Source organism: Leopardus geoffroyi, chromosome A1 (genome assembly GCF_018350155.1).
Source record: "Leopardus geoffroyi isolate Oge1 chromosome A1, O.geoffroyi_Oge1_pat1.0, whole genome shotgun sequence".
Lineage (NCBI taxonomy): Eukaryota > Metazoa > Chordata > Mammalia > Carnivora > Felidae > Leopardus > Leopardus geoffroyi.
Genome location: NC_059326.1, coordinates 195,285,546 through 195,299,106, shown reverse-complemented (window position 1 = coordinate 195,299,106; position 13,561 = coordinate 195,285,546). Strand labels below are relative to the sequence as shown.

General features: G+C 45.0%; 1 long non-coding RNA gene across 1 annotated transcript; it reads right to left on the bottom strand.

The window, feature by feature from the left end:
- Window positions 1-11,357: 11,357 nt before the first annotated feature.
- Window positions 11,358-13,232, bottom strand: LOC123575866. Its single transcript, XR_006701043.1, has 2 exons — window positions 12,896-13,232; window positions 11,358-12,485 (listed from the first exon to the last, which is right to left on the bottom strand). It is a non-coding gene; the product is annotated as an uncharacterized LOC123575866 (long non-coding RNA).
- Between the last annotated feature and the right edge of the window lie 329 nt (window positions 13,233-13,561).

Here is a 13,561-nt window from a genome sequence, read left to right as displayed (position 1 = left end):
GAAGGAAGGAAGAAGGGAGGACGAAGAGAGGATGAAGGGAGGATGAAGGGAAGGATAGATTCACCTGAAGCAGAGCACAACATGCTTGGGGGTTCAGGAGGGAGAAGTTGCTATTGCTGAGATTCAGGGAATGACAGTAAGGGTAGAAATGTGGGGACAATTTGAGAGCTATCTCTAGGGCACCATGAGGAGTCTCTTGAACACAAATCTGATTACATTACCCCTCTGCCTAAACATTTCATTCCCCTGCACGGCTACCCTTCAAGTTCCATCAGGTTGCTGCAAGTCCCCGCAAAGCCTGGCCTCTCCAGCCTCTCAAGTTCTGGGTTAGGCACCTCCCCTGCGGGCTCTGGCACTGTAACTGTTTACTCTCCTGTCTTCTCCACTGTACTAGGAGTTTCCAGAGGGAGAAACATACCTTGTCCCCGTTGTGTCCCTAGGGTTTGCACAGTGCCCAGCACAGAGGAAGGGCTCAGCCACTCATCTGAGTGAGTGGGATTATCTAGAGATAGAGGCAAGGATAGGCAGGAGGAATGCCTCCCTTTAAGAACTGTCTCTTTTACCCCTCCCATCCCCCAATCGCACAGCTTTCTGCCTCCCTGGGTTCTTGGAGAGAAATCGAAGCTTCTCTGAGGTCATCACTCAGCCCTTAGGCCATGGCTGGCTTGTGAGCCAGGGCCAGGGGGAGCTGGGACTGAACACAGGCAGGGACTCTTTTACCCTATAAGGTCCTTCTCCGGTTTCCAGCCCAGACGTTCAAGCCCCAAGGACAGGCAGCGTCCAGCTTTCCTCAGCTGCTCAGCTGGCCAAGGAATAAGAAAGAGGTCCCTGTGCTCCCCGGGAGGGTGGCCAAGGGCGTGGGTTGCAAGGTGGGGGGAGCAGTCAGTAGAATGCCCAGAGGAGCGTGGGTCCGTTTCAGCGGCTCTCAAAGCCCTTCACCCAATGACCTCCCAGGGCCTCTCCCTCTCTTTCCAATTAAAAATATCCTTTCCCTAATGTTTCTCAGCAACTCTCAAAGGTCCAGAGGAAAGGCAGCTAGGGAAGGGCCCGGAGGGAGAGGAGCCATTGCCTAAAATACAAGAGGTCAGCGTGGTCCTGAGCAGGGCTTCCCAGACCGCTGTCACCTGGCACCACATCCCCCCTTTTGCCATAGCCTCATAACACCCATAGCATTACTTGCTGTTCTTCAACTTATTTTTCATATTTGTGGGTTTTTTTAATGTTTTATTTATTTTCGAGAGAGAGAGAGAGGGAGAGAGAGAGAGTACAAGTAGGGGACAGGCAAAGTGATAGGGAGACTCCAGGCTCTGAGCCGTCAGCACAGCACCGGATACGGGGCTCGAACCTAAGAACTGTGAGATCATGATCTGAGCCAAAGTCAGATGCTTAACCGACTGAGCCACCCAGGCGCCCTCCAACTTATTGTTTAAAACCAGAATATATTTAATTTATTATTTTTTTTTAATTGTAATGTTTATTTTTGAGAGTGAGAGTGTGTGAGCAGGGGAGGGACAGAGAAAGAGGGAGTCACAGAATTGGAAGCAGGCTCCAGGCTCCGAGCTGCCAGCACAAAGCCCGACACGGGGCTCCAACTCACGAACTGTGAGATCATGACCTGAGCTGAAGTCAGATGCTTAACCGACAGAGACACCCAGGCGCCCCAAAATATATTTAATTTAAAGGAAAGCTTTTATCACTATTGAGTGGGAAAACTATCACTGCTCTGCCGGATGTGTCCTGCTTGCCCCTCTGATCCACTCTCCACCACTCTTGTGTGTGCCGCGGCAGGGAGGCCAACCTTAAGCCTGATCACTGGGCTCCCATGCTCTCTGTTTCCATGTGGGATTGGTCAAAGGGGGGCATCAGTGGGAGATTGGGTAGGGAGAGAAAGAAGAGTGTGGCTGGAGTATTTGTCCCCCCAGTTCCTCCCCGGGGATCAGCACAGACTGGCTGTGCTCCTCAGCCTCTGACAGCCCATCTCTGGTTCTAGGGACCATTTCTACTCTTACCCCTCAGGCCCCTTGCATTTGCACCAGCCCACTGGTTTACCTACATGGGGCCCACACCTGCATGAATAGCGCCTTGATTAAATTACCAGATTACCCATTTATGCTAATAAAATTATGCCATTAAATGCTAAGTGAATGTAAAAAGGAATGAAGAATTTCTACATACGCTATAAAATGATTTTCGGGACATATTAGGTGGAAAACAAACGAGTAACAGCCACAAGAAACAAGTTGCAGAGCAATGTTCAGGGTGCAAGGGAGAGAGAAATGAAAACATGCACAGTTAAACCTTGAGCAACACAGGTTTGAAATGCACGGGTCCACATAAATACAGCACCACGCTGTAAGTGTGTTTTCTCCTCCTTCCGGTTTTCTTAATATCATTTTCTTTTCTCTAGCTTACTATGTTGAAAGAATACAATAGATAATAGATAATACATGTAAAATATGTGTTCCTCGACTATTTATGTTATTGGTAAGGCTTCCAGTCCACAGCAGGCTATTAATAATTAAATCCGGGGGAGAGTGGAAGTCAAAAGTTATACTCAGATTTTCGACTATGTGGAGGTGAGTTCCCTCAACCCCCAATTGTTGAAGGGTCAACAGTATGTGTATTTGCTTATATTTTCAAAGGCAAGCAAAAAATTAATAGAAACAGTTCCCTTAAGGGGATGTTGTTAATAAAAGCTAGTTGTTGATAAAAGCTGAATATACCTTGTTCTATAGTTCTAACTTTGGAACTATTAAATACTTTACATAATTAAAAATACTAAAGGGGAGTCTGGGTGGCTCAGTCAGTTAAGCATCCAACTCTTGATTTTGGCTCAGGTCATGATCTCATAGCTTGTGAGACTGAACCCCACATTGGGCTCTGTACTGACAGCACAGAGCCTGCTTGGGATTCTCTCTCTCCCTCTCTCTCTCTCTCTGCTCGCTCTCTCTCTCAAAATGAATAAATAAACATTAAAAAAAAAGAATAAGCAGGCATCCTTTAAAAATTTTTAATTAAAAAGTAAATTAAAAAAATAAAAATGAAAATACTAAAGCAGGGGCTCCTGGGTGGCTCAGTCGGCTGTGCGTCTGACTCTTGATTTTGGCTCAGGTCATGATCTCACGGTGGCGGGATAAAAGCCACAAGTTGGTGCACAGCGTGGGGCCTGCTTAAGATTCTCTCTCACTCTGCCCCTCTCCCCAGCTCGCTCACGCTCACTCTGTCTAAATAAATAAATAAATAAATAAATAAATAAATGTAAAAATACTAAAGTATATCAAAGAGATATATTCTAAAAATAAAAAAGTACAGAAGCAAATGAGCCTAATTATATATCAAGTTAGTGGCATAGCCGTCCTGAGAATCATTGGTGCGAGTAAATTTAACAGTGTTTTAGGCATTCATCCTTAGTGACATATATACTAAGAAATATATATAGTTAGTAGTCGTATTCTTAGTACTAATTTTAGTATCTTGAAACAATGGGATAAACAAACTATATATATGATAAACAAATAAAATGTGTGAGTATCATCAGCAACCAACATTTAACAGCCTAAGAGATCGATTTTAAAATAAAAAAATTAGAGGCACCTGGATGGCTCAGGTGGCTAAACGTCCTACTCTTGGTACCAGCTCAGGTCCTGATTTCATGGTCATGGGATTAAGCCCCATGTAGTCAGGCTGAAAAAAAAAGTCCTGATTTACTAGCTACACATACTGGCATATTTATAGGTGAAATGATATCATGTGTGAGATTTGTTTTGAAATACTCCTGAAAAACAATGTGTGAAATAAACTTGCTAAAATGTTGATGGTCACTGAAGCTGGGTGATGGGTAAATACTCCTGAAAAACAATGTGTGAAGTAAACTTGCTAAAATGTTGATGGTCACTGAAGCTGGGTGATGGGTACCTGGAAGGTTAATGATATTATTCTCTTTGCTTTGAAGTATGCGTGAACATTGCCATGCAACTTTTAGATTAAAATATTAAATTAAATTAAATTAAATTAAATAATTAGTTGTTACTTGTGAAGGCTCTGAGCCTAAAGTTGGCCCCCTTGCTGTTAAAGCAAAGTAAGATAGCAAGTGCTAGAAAGGTGTGAGCAATTCAGTAGCTCCCAACTAAGACTTTCTCCTTGAGGTGATAGAAAAGATTTTAAAAGGAGATAATTTACTGACTCAGTGGATTCAGGGCAATTTCATACCAAAATACAAAACGTGGTAAACTCTGACTTTGAGAAGCTATGATGGTGTAAAGCCAGCCCTGGACTGAGGGGTGGGAGGCCCAGGACCCAATTCTCACTGGGTGCTGGTCTCGCTAGGAATCCCCTTGCCTTGGTTTCTTCTTCAGGGAGATGGGAGGCATCAGACTAAAAGATCTCTGGATCCTTCCAAACATGTCAAGGTGCCTACCAATTCATCCAGTCAATCAACAATCCTCAACTAAACATCTACTATGGACTGTGTTTTGTTCTATGGTGTTCCTGGACATAGTCCCTGACTCTCCAGAGCTTATGGTCCAGCTGTAATCTGCCATTTCCAATAAAATGTTAGCTATTCTGAAAACAGACACTGGCCTAGTGGTACATTTTGGAAGGAATATGAAGCAGTTTTTCTCCCAGGCCTCCTGCCTACTCGATGCCCTGACTTCCTCCCCAGACTGCCTGCATTGCAGAACAGCTGAAGAGAGCCTCTGTTGCCTCCCTGTGCTCTGACTGGCCAGACTGAGGGACATTCTTGTCCTGCAGCTGTTGTAGAGGCTTCCCACCCCACACAGATGCTAGGACGGGGAGGAGGGGTCTCCCAGGGGAAATCTCAAGTGCTGGAGAAAGGACCAATGGATGCTGAGGGACAAGATACAGCAGCCCCCTGCCTTTCTTATCTCATTGCAAGTACTAGAATAAACATATGGAACTTTCCTATTTCCTCTAAGAGGAGATAACAAAGAAATCTGGTTATGCTGTTTAACCCCATCAATAGGAATCAGTCCAAAAAAATATGTTTTAGCCTACTTTCAGTTTTCTCCTCTGTAAAATAGGGATATTGCTGTCTATCCCCAAATAACAAGCAGTTAAGAAGATTCAGGGAGATAATTCATGCACAAGGCTTAGCACAATTCCTGGCACATAAAAAAGGCTCAATAAATGGCAGTTATTTTCAGTACCTCTTGTCTAGCCAGTCCAGCTCAACAGACCCAGAAAGCAACTCCCTGGCTTGCCCATGCTTCCTGGAGTGTGACCTTCTTGTTGATTATCTGCAATCCCTGTTCCTAGCCTCCCTGTAGGACCCAGCAAACCTAATGGTAGCCATGCTCATTGAATTTATGGTTCCTGAGTCATTCTCTGGGTTGAATGCCCAAGCAGCTTTGCTTGGAACTCTCAAGAAACCAATCAAATTCTTGGTTATGTGTGTTCATTAAAATACTAACGACCATCCCAGCAGATCTGCCCCATTGTTTTTCTTGAAGATTTTTCCACTCCCTTGGCAGACATACCCAGCCTTTCTCTCTATTAGTACTAACCCCAGGCTGTTCCTATCTGCTTTGATTTTTGTTTGCCTGTTTAGAGAGAGAGGGGGAGAGAACTCTCAAGGAGGGGGACAGAGGGGATGAGAGAGAGAGAGAGAGAGAGAGAGAGAGAGAGAATCTCAAGCAAGCTCTATGCTCAGAGCTTGGAGAGCCTCCATGCAGAGCCTGATGTGGGGCTCGATCCCACCACCTTGGGATCACGACCTGAGCTGAAATCAAGAGTAGGACACTCAACCGACTGAGCCACCCAGGCTCCCCTATCTGCCTTGTTTTAAAGTGCTCTACTCTCATGTCCAGATCAGATTATTTTACTCTTGAATTTAAAGAGGCAATCCCTATAACCTCCCAAACAACCCTAGACTCTTTAAAATTCAAAATCTAGTGGTTTTCTACCACCCACACAGTCAAGGCCAGTATTCCCAGCTCATCTCCAAGATTCTCCAACATCTGACCTTAATTTCCACCATTATCTTTTCATGTGACCTGTGCTTGATTCATACTTTAGAGATTATTCTCTGTAAGAACATTTACCCACTTCTTGGTTTCTCCAAACTTCAACAAATCCTTGTTGGACTTTATTTCTTTTCTTTCCTTTTTTGTTTTTTCTTTTCTTTTCTTTTCTTTTCGAGGCTCCACACCCACTATGGGGCTTGAGCTCATGACCCTGAGATCATGAGTTGTATGTTCTGCCGACTGAGCCAGCCAGGCACCTCTCCTTGGACTTTAGGCAAATCCGTTCCCTCTCTGTTATAATCTGATAGGCATTTCAGCATTTCAGTTGCCTCCAGAAGCCAGGCAGATGTTAAGATTTGGTGAAGTAGGCAAGTTTAATTCAGGAGAGTGGGGTAGAGCCTGGTGTGAAGCAGAAAGTACCTAGCCTTTCTCAAGACATTCATATTTAAAATGCTTGAGAATACAGTAATAGACAAAATACATCTTTCAGCTTGAGACCTTCCAAAGATCATTGTTATCAAACTCTTTACTAATATGCCCCAATTCCAAAAGAAATTATATACAGAATCTCGTTATAAAAAAAAATAAAAGTAGTGTTTTCTCAATAACCTTGTTTTATTTTTGTTTTAAAGCCAGCCAATGAGAAGAATGGGCCTTGATGACCATAAAAACTTGAAACTGAAGCTAGGTTTTGGATGACAATTGCAGATTTCAATCAGCCTCAGCATCCAATTCATTGAGCGATATATATATATTTTTTTTGCCTGTTATTGAGAAAATGCCAACTTAAAGATATATAGTCGTAAACAGTCACTGTTTTTAAACAGCTCACTTTGAAACACAGGACACTTTGCAATTAAACAAAGAATAAAGGAGAAGTTTTATTCCAGGGTCTGTACACCAAAAAAGTTAACCTAATAGTTGACCACTGATATTTTATATACTCTTCTTTCTAGGCAATAGAAACTCTGACTTTAATTGACAAACAGTTTAAAAAACAGAATTTCTCAGACTCCTTCACAGGTAGGCTCTATAACTAAGTCCTGACCAAAGAGTATAGTGGTGGTGCCATATGCAGTTTCTGGAAGTGCCTTGCTGACGGAATGCAGTTGGGATGGGTGGAGTTTAACCAGCTATTTGGAACATGAGGTTTAACCCCCAAGTTGAGTGTGGCAGAGCAATAAAATAGAGTGAGTCTAGGTCTCACAGCTAAGCCTGATGGATAAAAAAGAGCTAAACTATGGGAATGCAAGCTGGTACAGCCACTGTGGAAAACAGTATGGAGGTTCCTCAAAAAACTAAAAATAAAACTACCCTATGACCCAGCAATTGCACTACTAGGCATTTATCCACGGGATACAGGTGTGCTGTTTCGAAGGGACACATGCATCCCCGTGTTTATAGCAGCACTATCGACAATAGCAAAAGTATGGAAAGAGCTCAAATGTCCCTCGATAGATGAATGGATAAAGAAGATGTGATATATATATATATATATATATATATATATATATATGTATGTATAATGGAGTATTACTCGGCAGTCAAAAAGAATGAAATCTTGCCATTTGCAACTATGTGGATGGAACTGGAGGGTATGATGCTACGTGAAATTAGTCAATCAGAGAAAGACAAAAATCATATGACTTCACTCATATGAGGACTTTAAGAGACAAAACAGATGAACGTAAGGGAAGGGAAACAAAAATAATATAAAAACAGGGAGGGGGACAAAACAGAAGAGACTCATAAATATGGAGAACAAACTGAGGGTTACTGGAGGGGTTGTGGGTGGGGGGATGGGCTAAATGGGTAAGGGGGCACTAAGGAATCTACGCCTGAAATCATTGTTGCACTATATGCTAACTAATTTGGATGTAAATTTAAAATAAATAAATAAAATTAAAAAAAAAAAAGAGCTAAACTAATGATGACCTAAAATGTGTTAAAATTTGTCATGTAATGTTCTTTAAGATCTAAGAGTGTCTTATTTAAGATTTTCAAGTAAACTTAATATCTGAACCAGCTAAAGGGTAGCAGAATAGGCCACTTCAGGGTATGCCAAAGTGACACGGGGCGGTATATTCTGCTACCCTTCACAACAGTTCTCGAATCTTTGGTCTCAGGACCCCTTTAGTTTCTTAAAAATGATTGTGGCCCTTAAAGAACTTTTATTTCATGGGTTACAAACATCAATATTTACTGTGTTAGAAATTAAAATGAGATTTTTTTTTTTTTTAATGTTTAGTTTTGAGAGAGTGCGAGCAGGGGAGGGGCAGAGAGAGGGAGACACAGAATCCGAAGCAGGTTCCAGGCTCCGAGCTGTCATCACAGAACCTGAAGCGGGGCCCAAATTCACAGACCACAAGATCATCACATGAGCTGAGGTCGGACTGACTGAGCTTCCCAGGCACCCCAAAACGAAGATCTTTTTAAAACCCAAGAATATACGAACAACATCCCAGCAGTTGTCAGAGCCACATGGCATGTCACCTGTGGAAAACTCCACTGGACTCTTGGGAGAGAGTGAGGGTGAAAAAGGCAGATGACATGTTAGTAGTATTATGAAAATAGTTTGGACCCTTAAAGGGACCCCCAGGTACCCCAAGACCACACTTTGAGAACCACTGATCTAAAACATGAAATTTCGATCAAATATTTAGGAAGCTGTCACACACCTTCAGTGATTTAACCATGTCTGAACGTAATGACTCCTGAGGTTCTGCATGGAGTATTTGTTTGTGATTGGTTGTGTTTGATGTGGGACCACCGGCACCCATTTTCCCCTTCTTTGGGAACCATGCCTTGGTTTCCCTCTCGGCTAATACCCTCTCCTGTACTCAGTCCAGCTTAGACACAGAGCGTGAGACCAGGCTAAGCCACCCTGATCCCCATGGCCACAGTAACTGTGTCAGGGAGGAACACGACGCGGAGTACGACACGGAATCTAGGCTTTTCCTCCTGGGCTGGACTAGGAGTGGATGTACGATCCAAAGTAGCAGCAGCCTTCCTGAGGTCACACAGAGACCTGCATGAGCATAAAGCCAACACGAAATAGAAGAAAGTGGAGAGAGGCAGAGACAGAATGAGACCCAGAGCCAGAGACTGGCCCCGGGACGTTGGCCTGAGCCCCTAAACCGCTATTTGCCTGCTCTTCTGAATAATCAGCAGATGCTCAGTTTTGCTCAGGGAGCTAGCTCCATGTACAACCCCAAATACTCAGCTTCCTGGATGCCTTTGCAGCGCAGGGAGGCCATGGGACCTGGTTCTGGCCAACGACCTGCCGCAGAAGCCCGTGCCTGGGGCTTCTGAGGAAGCCTGGGGAAGGGGGGAGAGTTTTGCCCTTTGTTCCCTTCCTTCCGGACTGCAGACCCAAGACTGGAAACGGAGCAGCAGGAGCATGGAAGCCACTGGGGAAGGCAGGTGGAAGGAGACACAGCGGCACCCTTGACTGCTTACTCTAGGTCATGGCCAGGTGGCTTTGCAAAGTGAGGCCAAAGCTCTGGGGTCAAGTTTCTGTGACACACAGCTGAGTGCAATCCTTACATGCTAAACGGCCCTATTCCTGGGCTTTTCCTTAACAGAGACCAATCTGTCCCCTTTGGCTTCTGCTCTTTGGGGTTGGGTTTTCTGTCACCTTCCAGAGAAGAAACCAGTGTTCTGGCTCTGAGGAGATCTCACATTTATTCAGCAGGCACAGAGCCGTTTCTCACGTCTACGAGGCTAGGTGAGCCACAGTCATATCTTTACCAGAAAGGAGATGATGTTACGTGGCACAAGAGACTCACCCTCTGTCATCAGAGAAACATCAAAGGGGGGGATGAGGGGGGCGGGGTTGGGAGAGGAAGAAAGACACCGGGCAAAGAGCAGCATTAAGGGAAGGAGAAAATGTGTTCCAGCTTGGGAAAGGATCTGGAGCAGTGTCTGAAGCAGTGTCTGGGTCACAAGCATAATTTTGATGACTCTACAGCCAAGCTATGCAGGGGAGGCTCCTCCAACTTTTCAGCAAATTCTGGCGCTTCCTCTTCTGAGGCATGTAAAGAACTGCATTCTTTCAGGGGCTGGGCCTCTTCAGGACTTTTTCTTTTTCCCGGAGAGGGCCAGGGAAGGGATGGGGGAAGAATAAGAAATAATGAGAGCACGGACAAACTTTGGAGCCAAGAATTCTGGATTGTTAAGTCCTGATTCTCCACCGAATTGCTGGGATCTTGAACAATGTGTTTCATTTTTCTGGGACTCAGTTTCTCCTTATGTAAAACAGTCACAAGAAGAGCGGTCTCATGGAGGTGTTGCAAGGATTAGGTGAGCTATTAAAGTTTAATAGGAAAGAATTATGGAAGATGAGACCATTGGGGGAAACTGGGTAAAGGGTCCATGGGGCCTCTGAGTACTAATGTCTTTTCAGTGTCTCGTGAATCTATGATAGGTTCAAAATCAAAAAGATCTAAAAAAATTAAAAAAAATTTTTAATTAGTAGGAAGGAAGGAAGAGACAAAAATCCACAGGTCCTAGGTGTGGGGTTTTGCAGTTTCCTGGCAGTTAGGCAACAAGAGTGAGGATGATGAGGGACCAAAAGGCAAGCTGAGGGCAAAGTACAAGCTAGCACCCCCCAACCCCAGATGGGGTATATGTGACATTCTTCAAGTACTTCTGGCTGCCCAAGAACAAAGGGAAGGACAGAAAACAAATGGTCAAACTAAAGAGTCTCTATCAGTTTACAAATATCTTAGTACAATTACAAAAAAAGGACAATCTTACCAACAGCCTAAAATCCAGGAACTCCCTACGGTCTTAATGTTAATGCTTTGCTAAAGGGTAAATAAATTTAGCCCGACAATAGCTAGGCCTCCAGTAATCTGTGAGTCTTCTTTAGCATATGAAAATCCCTTTAAGAAACTTCCTCTTGACTTTACGTCCCCAACTCCACAGTATCTAAGCAGTCACCCCTCACAACCCTAGTGCAGCTCTTTCTGCCCACGAGTCCTGTCCCGGTGCTTTAACAAAATCACCTTTTTGCACTAAAGAGGTCTTCAAGAATTCTTTCTTGGGGCGCCTGGGTGGCTCAGTCGGTGAAGCATCCAACCTCGGCTCAGGTCATGATCTTGGGGTTCGTGAGTTCCAGCCCCACATTGGGCTCTGTGCTGACAGCTCAGAGCCTGGAGCCTGCTTCAGATTGTGTCTCCCTCTCTCTCTGTTCCTCCCCCTCTTGCACTCTCTCTCTCTCACAAAAATAAATCAACGTTAAAAATAATTTTTTTTTTAAAAGAATTCTTTCTTGGCCGTCAGCTCTGAATCCCACCCCCCCCCCCCACCACTCCAAAAACCTCATTAAGGAGATAAGGGAATTTGAGGAAACAGAAACGGAGTTTTGTGTGGATTATTAATTAGATCCCTTTTAATGCTGTTAGAGATATGGAGGTAAAGATTATGGAGCTTCTAAATGACCGGTGATGGGGGGACTTTGTTTTCTTCCATTGTGAGTCTGCACAGACTGGGCCATGTGAAGCTCTGGGATTTTCCAGGGTTATGCTCTTGACAGAGGCAGGTCAGCTCTGTGGAAGGCCTTTCACTGTCTGAACCCCGCTGTCCTCTGAACAGGCTGCCGAGCATGCCCAACCCCCACCAACATTCCTCTCAGAAATGTGGTCAGAGTAAGGACAAAAACAGTACCTTCAGCCCCTGGGCCTTTCTAGAACCTTCTCTAAGATAAAGTATCTCAGGCCTGTGACCTCATCCCATCCTTCCTTGGACTCTGGAACAGATTAGAAGCTTCCTGCGCCGGAGGACAAGGAGAAACCTGAAGAGCTGGGGTGAGCTAAACAGCTCAGGTCTCCACAGCAACTCCCTATGGTGCTTCTCTACTGAGAGATTCCTATTGTTCCTACAATTCTTCAGCGTCTTTGCTCAGGGGAAAAGTGAGTGATAACAGGCAGAAAGGCCCCGTATCCAACACAGAAAGCTGTCACAAAGAAGACCTGCTACAGGCTACTCAGGCAAGGTCCAGAGACAGCCCAGAGATGGGGGAGGTCCCCACACCCAGGGTCAGTACATTTGCAGGGGTACTTGGTCCTCTTTGTGCTGTTGGAGGATTGCCTCACCCAGACAGGGTAGGACAGATAGGACAGGTGCTCATGGTAAATCTGGGGGACGGGCTCTTGCCCTCGTGGAAAGTTAGGTACCCACGCCTCCGGGCACATTATTCCTGGTGCCAAGACACCTTGAATTCGACACCAAGCTGCTGATGACAGAGCTACATCTGGGGCAAGGAGTGGTCTGAATGGATGCAATGTCCAAGCGGCTTCATCCAGGCAACGATGTGCCCCTCGCACTTTACTAAGAGTAAAGTCGGTCCTCCTCACACCCGGAGCATCCGTGGAAGGCAGCCATTCTGAGCACAGAGGTCAAGGTGCGGGCTCCGCTGTCGCACTGCGTAGGTTCCAGTTCTGATCCACACCTGGTAACGGCGAGGCCTTGGGCAAATCGAGGTTGCAGTTTCCCAATCTGTAAAATGACCAAAAAAGAAAAAAAAAAAAAAATTGTACCTATCTCTCAGGGTTTTTGTGAAGATTAAATGAGATTTTTGCATGTGATGCGCCTGGCCTGGCACATAGGACGTGTACATTAAATTCACGCTATTGTAGGGGCGCCTGGGTGGCGCAGTCGGTTAAGCGTCCGACTTCAGCCAGGTCACGATCTCGCGGTCCGTGAGTTCGAGCCCCGCGTCAGGCTCTGGGCTGATGGCTCAGAGCCTGGAGCCTGTTTCTGATTCTGTGTCTCCCTCTCTCTCTGCCCCTCCCCCGTTCATGCTCTGTCTCTCTCTGTCCCAAAAAAAATAAATAAACGTTGAAAAAAAAAAAAATTCACGCTATTGTAACGAGTGGTGATGGAAAAGCTTTAGGACAAGTCAGTACCTGGTTGCTTAGTGACTTCAAAGTCTCAACCTCTTTGGATCCCTGCGTCCTCCTCTGAAAAATGGAAGAGTTGAACCAAAGGTGGTTCCTTCTGTTATAAAGGTCTCCGAAAATCGTGAGGGCAAGTCTGAGCCACTCCCAGCCAGGACACAGACAGCCCCTACTTTGAAATGCTGAGTTTTCAATGCCTCAGTAAACCACACCACCTCTGGAGAACTCCCAGGCCGAGATGGGGAAGGCTGCTGTGACAGAGAGCCTTTCAAGATATTTGGCCAGGTCGGCTGCCTCCAAAGAAACAATGGGCACAATTCTCAGTCCTGAAGGTAACAAGAAGTCCCCTGCCAGTCCCCAGAGAGAAAGCCCTCTGTTAGCTCATGGAAGGGGGCAGGGCTTTCATAGAATTCTAGAATGTCAAAGCTGGAAAAACTCTTGGGGAGTTTCTAGTTCAGGGGGTTTTAAGCTGTGTTCTGTGAGTGCTCCGGCCCTGCCACAAATTATGAATATTCACCTCATTTTGTACGTCTCAAGCTATATTTAAAACAGTGACTGAAAAGCAGCAAAGACACCCACATTAGTCACCCACTAATTTCAACACATCAGAAACTAAAATCCATTAATATGTTGTGGCATCTTCTGCTGGTTGTCCCCTAAATCTACTCATTTTTT